Raw genomic sequence first — 9746 nt, 5'->3', positions numbered from 1 at the left:
TTGCAGGAGCAGACAAGTCTACCCACCTCCCCAGCTACATATTGTTATAACAGAACTGGTAAACTGCCTGAAGAGAATCTTCATAGAGGAATGTATTAGATTTCAGGCTCTTCTGTGTTGCTCACTGTTGTATCCATAGGGTCTAGAAAATGTGCCTGGCACATAGCAGGTATTTAACACACTTTTTTTTCAAATCATGAATAAACATTAACAGTGTTTTTCTAACTTAGCCTTTAGTTTTTGAATATTTTCAAATATCCAAAAACATCAAAAAATTCCTTTAATATTGTTATTCCTTCTCACAAGCAGATCCATTTTTGTCTTCTATCTTTAAGCTCCTAATTAACTTTAAATATTTATCAAGCCCTTAGTAAAGATCAGGTTTCATAGACTATGAACCCACAATACAATTGCTGATATTTAGGGGTTTATTTTCTGTGACAGAGTACATATTTCATATATGTGCAAACATCATACAAAGATCATAAGTATAATTTTTAAAAATATTTTATTGCTGGTCTAAGAAAAAAATGAAAGCAAACATCCAGAGTTAGAAGATTTACGATTTTCCCTGCATTCTCAGTAGCAGTACCTACAGGACATATTTTTACGTTAAAGGCCCATGCTGCTGGAAGATGCTGACATTCTTATAACTCACCACCTGAACAATCTGAAGGAGCACAAAGAAACACCACTGATGTATGGGTGAATGGTTTCCCAAGGAGGCTGGCACCTCAATTGCATTAATTTCTTCACTGAGGTCCTAAGATTCTCACAGCAAGGTGTGAGTAGTTTGCTCAGAATAAAAGCCAAGGCCTTAGTAAAGGCCTACAAGGTCTCTCTGACTTCATCCCATCAGAGGGGAGTGGGTGTGGGAAAGAATATTCCTTCATATTCCTCAAACACACCAGGTTTGCTCCACCATTCCTGCTGTGCTCTGTAAGTTCTCACTGCCTGGGATGTTCTTTCCCCAGTACCCACTTGGCTAACTACTCTCACTGCCTTTGTCTTGCTCAAATGTCTCTCCTTCTCCAGGAGTTCTACCCTGATAGCATTATTGAACGCAGCCATCTGCCCCCATTGTGCCATAGTCCCACCCCTACCCCCCATATATTTTAGCCTACTATCTACTCCTCTTAGCACTTGCCACCTATTGAAGATATGGCATATCATGTTATTTACTGTTCCTCACACTAGAACGTAAACTCCACAAGGGCAGACCTCTTCACTGTTTGGTTCATTGAGGTACCCTACCCTAGAATAGTAGCTGGTAGATCGTAGGCACTCCATAATAACTCCTTGAAGAATGAATACAGGAATTAATTCACTCATAGACCAAGCTCTTTAATATATCACTTTTCCCTTTCAGTTTTAGTCTGCTCTGATATTAATATCTGCTGGGAGGTTTTGCGTGTCTGAGAAGTTGAACTCTCCCAACCTGTTGGTTGGGCTTACTCAGTGAAGGATCTCGTCTTTGGAATTTATTCTTCTGGGCAGGCTGCCAGAAACTGAATTTGTTGTCTTTGGGGTATGATGCAAGATTTAGGGTTTTTTTGTTATTCTGAGGGGTGTGTTTCAATTTTGGCTGACTTTATTGTTTTGTCTGGGACTTTATTCTTTTATTGAGTTTTATTTGTCTGGGTTGATCAAGCAATTTAGCAACTATTCTTCACGGAGATATGGAATACTAGAAATTAGAGCTGAAAAACACCTCATGGTAGGTCCAGACCATCCCCCTGCCATTAAGTATTTTTGCTCACCACAATACACTGTCCATAGCTTTGTTCAATGAAGTTTTAAATGTCCTTAGAGATTCTTTTGGGCACCCACTCAACTAACCTAATACTTCTGACAATTAACAAGAATTCCCAATGTTTTGTCTAAACTTTCCCTTTCTTATTTTCATTTTATTTCTCCTATTTACAGTTCAAGGTCAACCTTTTTTCTTTTGGAATTTTATACCTTTCAGAGAGGTGTGGACTTACCTTTCCGCTCTATTAGTTCTTTAACCAGACTATGTGTTCCTACCTTAATCTTTCTTCATTCTCTTTGTTTAATTTTGGTTTTGGTTATTGAATTTCTTCCAACTCATCACCCTGGTTTGCAGTATGTATAGTTTCACTGTTCACCCATTGAACAACTATCACAATGCTTTTCCTTCAGAAACCTTAAGACAAAGCACTGCTATCTGCCATATATAATTATAAATATATCCAATTTGATGCCATAATCAACCTAGGGTGTTTTTATTTTACTCATCAGAATATTTAAAAAGTTCTGTACAATGCTGTTGACTTAACTTGATTTTAAATTCTGATGTTAATTGTGTAACATCAAGACACCTCACGTAAGCCCTTTGTACTTTTGTTTTTATATCTGCAAAAGGAGAGAACAACATCAGCTTCAGCCTCCTTTGCTGTAATCTTATGAAAATAAATATGTTATCCTAGGGCTAGAAAGAGATCTTTCAGAGAGAAAAACACCTCACTTCCCAGCTTTCAGACAGAATCACACAGGATAAATAATTCTCAATATATGAAGTTCAAATGACACTCTTTTCTGCTTACAGTAATTTATGCTAAATCAATCCATCTCCATTTGTATTAAAGGACAAATTTTTTAAATTCAAAAATGCCATGGGCTGATTTTTATAAAATACTAAATCACAGGGTTGGATGAAGTGGCAGTGTCAAACTGCTCTAAGAGTTTCTAAGTGTTTATGCTCACTTTCTGTAGTTGTCTTTTATAGGCACTGGTCCAGGGACCCCATTTTGACTAGCTCTGTGCTAGACAATTATATTCCTCACCTTCCGATTCAGATACTTTTCAAGATAACTCTTTCTCTTCTAACGATTAACATTATACTTGATTTTACTTTTCAGTTTTTGTACTTCAATTCAAAATCAACTTTAAAAAATAGAATAGCAAATCAATTAATCATTCCTCTCAAAACATTTGATTACATATTTCTCATTTATTTATCATTACCTTTTTTCTTTTTTTTTTTTTTTTTTTTTTGTTGAGACGGAGTTTCGCTCTGTTGCCCAGGCTGGAGTGCAGTGGCCGGATCTCAGCTCACTGCAAGCTCCGCCTCCCGGGTTTACGCCATTCTCCTGCCTCAGCCTCCCGAGTAGCTGGGACTACAGGCGCCCGCCACCTCGCCCGGCTAGTTTTCTGTATTTTTTTTTAGTAGAGACGGGGTTTCACCGTGTTAGCCAGGGTGGTCTTGATCTCCTGACCTCGTGATCCGCCCGTCTCGGCCTCCCAAAGTGCTGGGATTACAGGCTTGAGCCACCGCGCCCGGCCTCATTACCTTTTTTCAAAGTGTGGCAATCCTTAATTCATATCATAAAATCAAATCTGAATGAAAAATATTTTTAAGAAAGAAGAAAAAAATAATTCCATGGAGCTTACACCAGACCCCTGAGTTACAGAATGATCTCTTAGTCACAGCGATGCTAGCAGCTCCACTTCTCAAACTGTCAGTAGTCTCTGACAGCCTACCGTCAGGGATAGGCTGACAGTAAGCAAACACATTCCAATCAAAAGGAAGGCAAAATCACCCAGTGCTAATTCTACCCCACCTGGCAGTCTGCCATCAACTTTTACTCTTTAGATTTAAGACACAGATCATGTATTAGAAATAACTGGAGTAGCTATTACATAAGCTGGTTATGGGATGCCGTGTGCTTTCAACTAGTGTCTTTTATAGTTTGGGTACAAGAAAAATTTTGAGTTTTAGCACTCTTTTCTGGAATAAGCTTCTCTTATTTTTAGTGGGTTTTAATTATGTTGAGAAGGAACTAAATAACAATATATTGACATTTTATTTTTCCAGGGAATTAAAAAAAATAAAGTTAATTGGAAAACATGAAATGTGAAGGAATATTAAATACAGTAAACTGAACAAATGTAATCCATAAGTTACATGTTGAGCTTTTTATGATCTAAACATTTCTTCCAGAAAAAGAAAAATTGAAATTCAAAGACTAACGAGCTTGTTTCAAAAAATAGTAAAAATAAGTTCCAACTGGTGTAAGAACATGAATAAAGTCCCAACTCATGGTCAAAGTACAACATGGTACCAGGGTATATAATAGCACAGGATGAGTGAGGTATTAGCAGAGAAGAAACTTTAAATGCAGAACATTTTATACTACTTCAAAGGATTTTTATACAACTAGGAAAACATATATATATACATACACACACACACATATGTATAAATAGCAGAGAAAGTGTATTAAAACAATATATCAGATGAAGTTTTTCTTTAGATAATTTTCTAAGAGCAAGCACATGGCCAATGTGAATTAATCATTAATGAATTTAATAAAGTGAACAGATTATTGGCTCCTAAAGCTAGTTATTTTGTTTTTCAAATGTTTCAAATGTGCCAGATGTTTCATAAAAATAGTTTTTATTTAAAATGATTTATGAAGCTAGAATGCCCAACTTTTATTTCTGTGTTAAAATCTAGGTGTTAAAAACCGTTAACAGACAAACAGAATTTACAGTTCAGTTAGCAGTTACTGAATGTGAAAAGAGTTCTTAAAATGCTCCTCTTCAGAGCCATTCTCGTTCCCATAGAAACCAATGTGAGATCCTGGAAAACAAGGTAAGTTCTAAAATAATCACCATTATAAATACCCATTATATAAATGTAAATACAGGCAATTGAAATGATTTAGATGATTTTGAAATTGCATATCATTTCCCAAATCATAATGATTCCTTCAGAGTGGTTCTTGTCTGTCATATAAATACAGCATTTACAAAATTTTTAAAATTCTTATGATTTACCTGTGAGACCATAATCGCCTTTTCAAAAAAGTCTTGGGCATGCAAATACTGACTTTTGAACAGGTAGTTTGGTCCAAGATGGGGTATTTTTGGGCTAGGCTCTTATGTTGTGGTAGATTAAGTACTTCTCATTATTAGCATTTAGATTTTAAATAACTGTATCTTTATTCATTACTAATTGTCCTACAATGAGATCTAAATAATTTAGAGAGTTATTTTACAATTATAATTTTTCACATTTTCATTTGTCCAAGCATTTTGTTATGACAAAAGAGCCAAAAAAGCTCCTTCTGTTTGGGATTATAATTCTTCCGAAAGTCCAGAATCAATCACTGGGTACAGAGTACTGATAATACTAATAAAGATGTGAGTGTGAGTTGTTCCCAGGTATACGTACACCTTCCAAGAAGAGCTAAGCCCCTCCCCCATAAACCAAGCCATTAAACATATCACACACAAAAATCAACTCAAAGTGGATTAAAGGCTAAAATATAAGACCAGACACTGTAAAACTCCTAAAAGAAAATGGGGGAAAGCTTCCTGATATTGGTCTAAAAATGATTTTTTGAATATCCCAAAAGGAAAAATAGACAAGTGGGACTACATCAAACTCAAAAGCTTCTGGACAGCCAAGGAAACAGAATGAAAGGGCAACCGATGGAATGGGAAAAATATTTGTGAATTATTTATCTGATAAGTGGTTAATACCAAACACACATAAGGAACTTCTATAACACAACAGCAAACAAAACAAAGCAAAACAACAACTCAAATATCCCAATTAAATAAGGCAAATGGTTGGAATAAACATTTATCCAAAGAAGACATACAAATGACCAAAAGGTATATGAAAAGATTCTCTACATCACTATTCATCAGGAAAATGTAAATCAAAACAACAATGAGATATTATGTCATACCTGTTAGCATGGCTATTACAAAAAAATAAGGTAAGTGTTAGTGAGGCTGTGGAGAAACTGGAACCCTTGTGTGATGTTGATGGAAGTCTAGAAATGGTGCAGCCTCTATGGAAAACAGTATGGAGCTTCCTTAGAAAATTAAAAGCAGAGCAACCATATGATCAAATTATTCCACTTCTGGGTATATATCCAAAGGAATTGAAATCAGGCTCTCAAAGAGATATCTGTACTTCCATGAATATGTAGTATTATTGTAGTATTATTTGCAGTAGCCAATATATAGAAACAATCTGAATGCCCATCAACTAATGAATGGATTAAGAAAATGTGGTGTATACACACAATGGAATATTATTCAGCCTCAAAAAAGGAAATCCTGCTATATGCAACAACATGAATGAATCTGGAGGACATTATGCTAAGTGAAATAAGCCAGTCACAGAGAAGCAAATTATGTATGATCTCACTTAAATGCAGGATCCAAAATAGTCCAAGTAATAGAAACAGAGAATGGAACGGTAGTTGCCAGGGACTAGGGGATGGGGAATTGGGGATTTTCTGTTTAATGGCTATAAAGCTACAGTTATACAAAATGAATAAGTTTTGGAGATCTGTTGTACCATACAGTGCCTATAATTAACAATACTGTATTGTGCACTTAAAAATGGAAGAGGGTAGATCTTATGTTAAGTCTTCTTACCAAATGATAATAATAAACCCAAACATATATCACAATGGGGTTTAGAGCTGGCTGCACTTCTGTCTACATTCATGTGTCAGAAAAAAAAATGATTCTGGGGGTTCTGGTGTTAACTGTCTGCCTCTCTGCACATCGGGATGGTTTGTTTTCAATCATTTAAGAAAGTCCTTAGAATATAATAGCTCCACCACTTCTTAGCGCTATGACCTTGGCAACATTACCAACCTCTCTGAGTCTCAGTTTCTCAAGTATAAAGTGGATTTAAATTGTACTCAGTAGGTGTACTAGTCTGTTCTCATGCTGCTAATAAAGACATACCTGATACTGAGTAATTTATAAAGGAAAGAGGTTTAATTGACTCACAGTTCCACCTGGCTGGGGAGGCCTCACAATAATGGCTGAAGGCAAATAAGGAGGAAAGTAACATCTTAAATGGCAGCAGGCAAGAGAGCAGGTGCAGGGGAACTCCCCTTTATAAAACTATCAGATCTTGTGAGATATAGTCACTATCACAAGAACAGCATAGGAAAGATCTGCACCCATGATTTAATTACCTCCCACTGGGTCCCTCCTGCAACATATGGGAATTACAGCAGCTACAATTCAAGATGAGATTTGGGTAGGGACACAGTCAAACCGTATCATTCTGCCCCTGGCCCTTCCCAAATCTCATGTCCTCCCATTTCAAAACAAATCACGCCTTCCAACAGTCCCCCAAAGTCTTAACTCATTTCAGCATTAACTCAAAAGTCCACAGTCTAAAGTCTTATCTGAGAAAAGGCAAGTCCCTTCTGCCTATGAGCCTGTAAAATCAAAAGCAAGTTAGTTACTTCCTAGCTACAATGGAGGTACAGGCATTGGGTAAATATACTCATTCTAAATGGGAGAAATTGGCCAAAATGAAGCAGCTACAGGCCCCATGCAAGTCCAAAATCCTGCGAGGCAGTCAAATCTTAAAGCTCCAAAATGATCTCCTTTGACTCCTTGTCTCACATCCAGTTCACGCTGATGCAAGAGGTGAGTTCCAGTGGTCTTGGGCAGCTCTGCCTCTGTAGTTTTGCAGGGTACAGCCTCTCTCCTGGCTGCTTTCAAAGGGTGGTGTTGAGTGTCTGTGGCTTTTCCAGGCATATGGTGCAAGCTGTCAGTTGATCTACCATTCTGGGGTCTGGAGGACCCCAGTTCTCACTAGGCAGTGCCGCAGTGAGAACTCTGTGTGGGGGTTCCAACCCCACATTTCCCTTCTTCACCAGCAGATGTTCTCCATGAGGGCTTCACTCCTGTAGCAAACTTTGGCCTGAACATCCAGGCATTTTCATACATCCTCTGAAACCTAGGTGGAGATTCCCAAACCTCAGTTCTTGACTTCTGTGCATCTGCAGGCCCAACACCATGTGGAAGCTGCCAAGGCTTGGGGCTTGCACCCTATGAAGCCATGGCCTGAGCTGTACCTTGGTGATGCAGGGCACCAAGTTCTGAGGCTGCATACAGCAGGGGGTCTCTGGACTCACCCCATGAAATCATTTTTCCCTCCTAGGCCTCTGGGTCTGTGATGGGTGTGGCTGCCATGAAGGTCTCTGACATATCCTAGAGAGATTTGCCCATGTCTTGGCAATTAACATTTGGCTCCTTTTTACTTATGCAAATTTCTGCAGCCAGCTTGAATATCTCCCCAGAAAATGGTTTTTTCTTTTCTACTGCATCATCAGGTGGCAAATATTCCATACTTTTATGCTCTGTCACCTCTTGAATGCTTTGCTCAGAAATTTCTTCTGCCAGATAACCCTAAATCATCTCTCCCAAGTTCAAAGTACCACAGTTCTCTAAGGCAGGGGCAAAATACGACCAGTCTCTCTGCATAGCAAGAGAGACCTTTACTCCAGTTTCCAGCAAGTTCCTCATCTCCATCTGAGACCACCTCCACCTGGACTTTATTGTTCATTTCACTATCAGCATTTTGGTCAAAGCCATTCAACAAGTCTCTAGGAAGTTCCGAACTTTCACATCTTCCTGTCTTCTGAGCCCTCCAAGTCTCTAGGAAGTTCCAAACTTTCCCACATTTTTCTATCTTCTTCTGAGCCCTTCAAACTGTTCCAACCTCTGCCTGTTACCCAGTTCCAAAGTCGCTTCCACATTTTCAGGTATCTTTATGGCAGCGCCCTACTACCCTGTACCAACTGACTGTATTAGTTTGTTCTCACGCTGCTAATAAAGACATACCTGAGACTGGGTAATTTATAAAGGAAAGAGGTTTAATTGACTCACAGTTCCACATGGCCAGGGAGGCCTCACAATCATGGCTGAAGGTGAATGAGGGGCAAAGTCATGTCGTACATGGTGGCAGACAAGCGAGCTTGTATAGGGAAACTCTCCTTGATAAAACCATCAGATTTTGTGAGACTTACTCACATCAGGAGAACAGCATGGGAAAGACTGGCCCCCAAGACTCAATTACCTCCCACTGAGTCCCTCCCACAACATGTGGGAATTATGGGAGCTACAATTCAAGATGAGATTTGGGTGAGGACAGAGGCAAATCATATCAATAGGGCTGTTGTGAGGAGGATTAAATAAGTAAATACACAAAATGGGTTTAGCCCAGTGCCTGATACAAAGTAAACATTAAATATATATTATTAGAGGGACTGACTTCCTCATAAAGTATTAAAAAGATATCAAGGAAACAAAACACACACTTAGAGACTTTTAGGGGTAACAAGGAGAATCTGAGATATTTTAAAATATATCCTTACTTAATAATAGCTAACATGTATTGATCACTTATTTTGTGCCAGGCATTGAATTATGCACATTATATACATAATCTCCTTTAATCTTAACTGTAACTGCAAATAACCAAAATATATTACAGATAAATTAAGTAATTTGTCTAAATTAGAAGGAATTGAGCCTGGATTTATAATACAAACTGGTCTGCAAATATGTATTCTTAATATCATTTTCTAAAATTATTCCATGTGCCATGACTATTGAAATGCGAAGTTGCTCATTGTGCCATGTGCCATGACATTTAAAATGAGAAGTTAATGTCTATGGCTGTACCACCCTGAACATTCCCCATCTCATCTGAAATAAGAAGTTATTTAAGTTTCAGCATTCAGGATTTCATGAACCAGTACAGTGGAAGAACCGGTACAATGGAAGAAAGGGCAGGGATGGTGGAACTTGAGGTAAGATTGTAGATTTTTAAATCAACAACCTCTCTTTAAATTGAATATAGTTTTAGGGGGAAAAAATCACCATACTGCTGTTGATTTTTTTCTTTTGCTAAGGATTGATACAAACTTCATCATATATCAAATGAA

The sequence above is a fragment of the Trachypithecus francoisi genome, unplaced genomic scaffold, assembly GCF_009764315.1.
Source record: "Trachypithecus francoisi isolate TF-2019V2 unplaced genomic scaffold, Tfra_2.0 Lachesis_group4, whole genome shotgun sequence".
Classification (NCBI taxonomy): domain Eukaryota; kingdom Metazoa; phylum Chordata; class Mammalia; order Primates; family Cercopithecidae; genus Trachypithecus; species Trachypithecus francoisi.
This window is presented reverse-complemented; position numbering follows the sequence as displayed.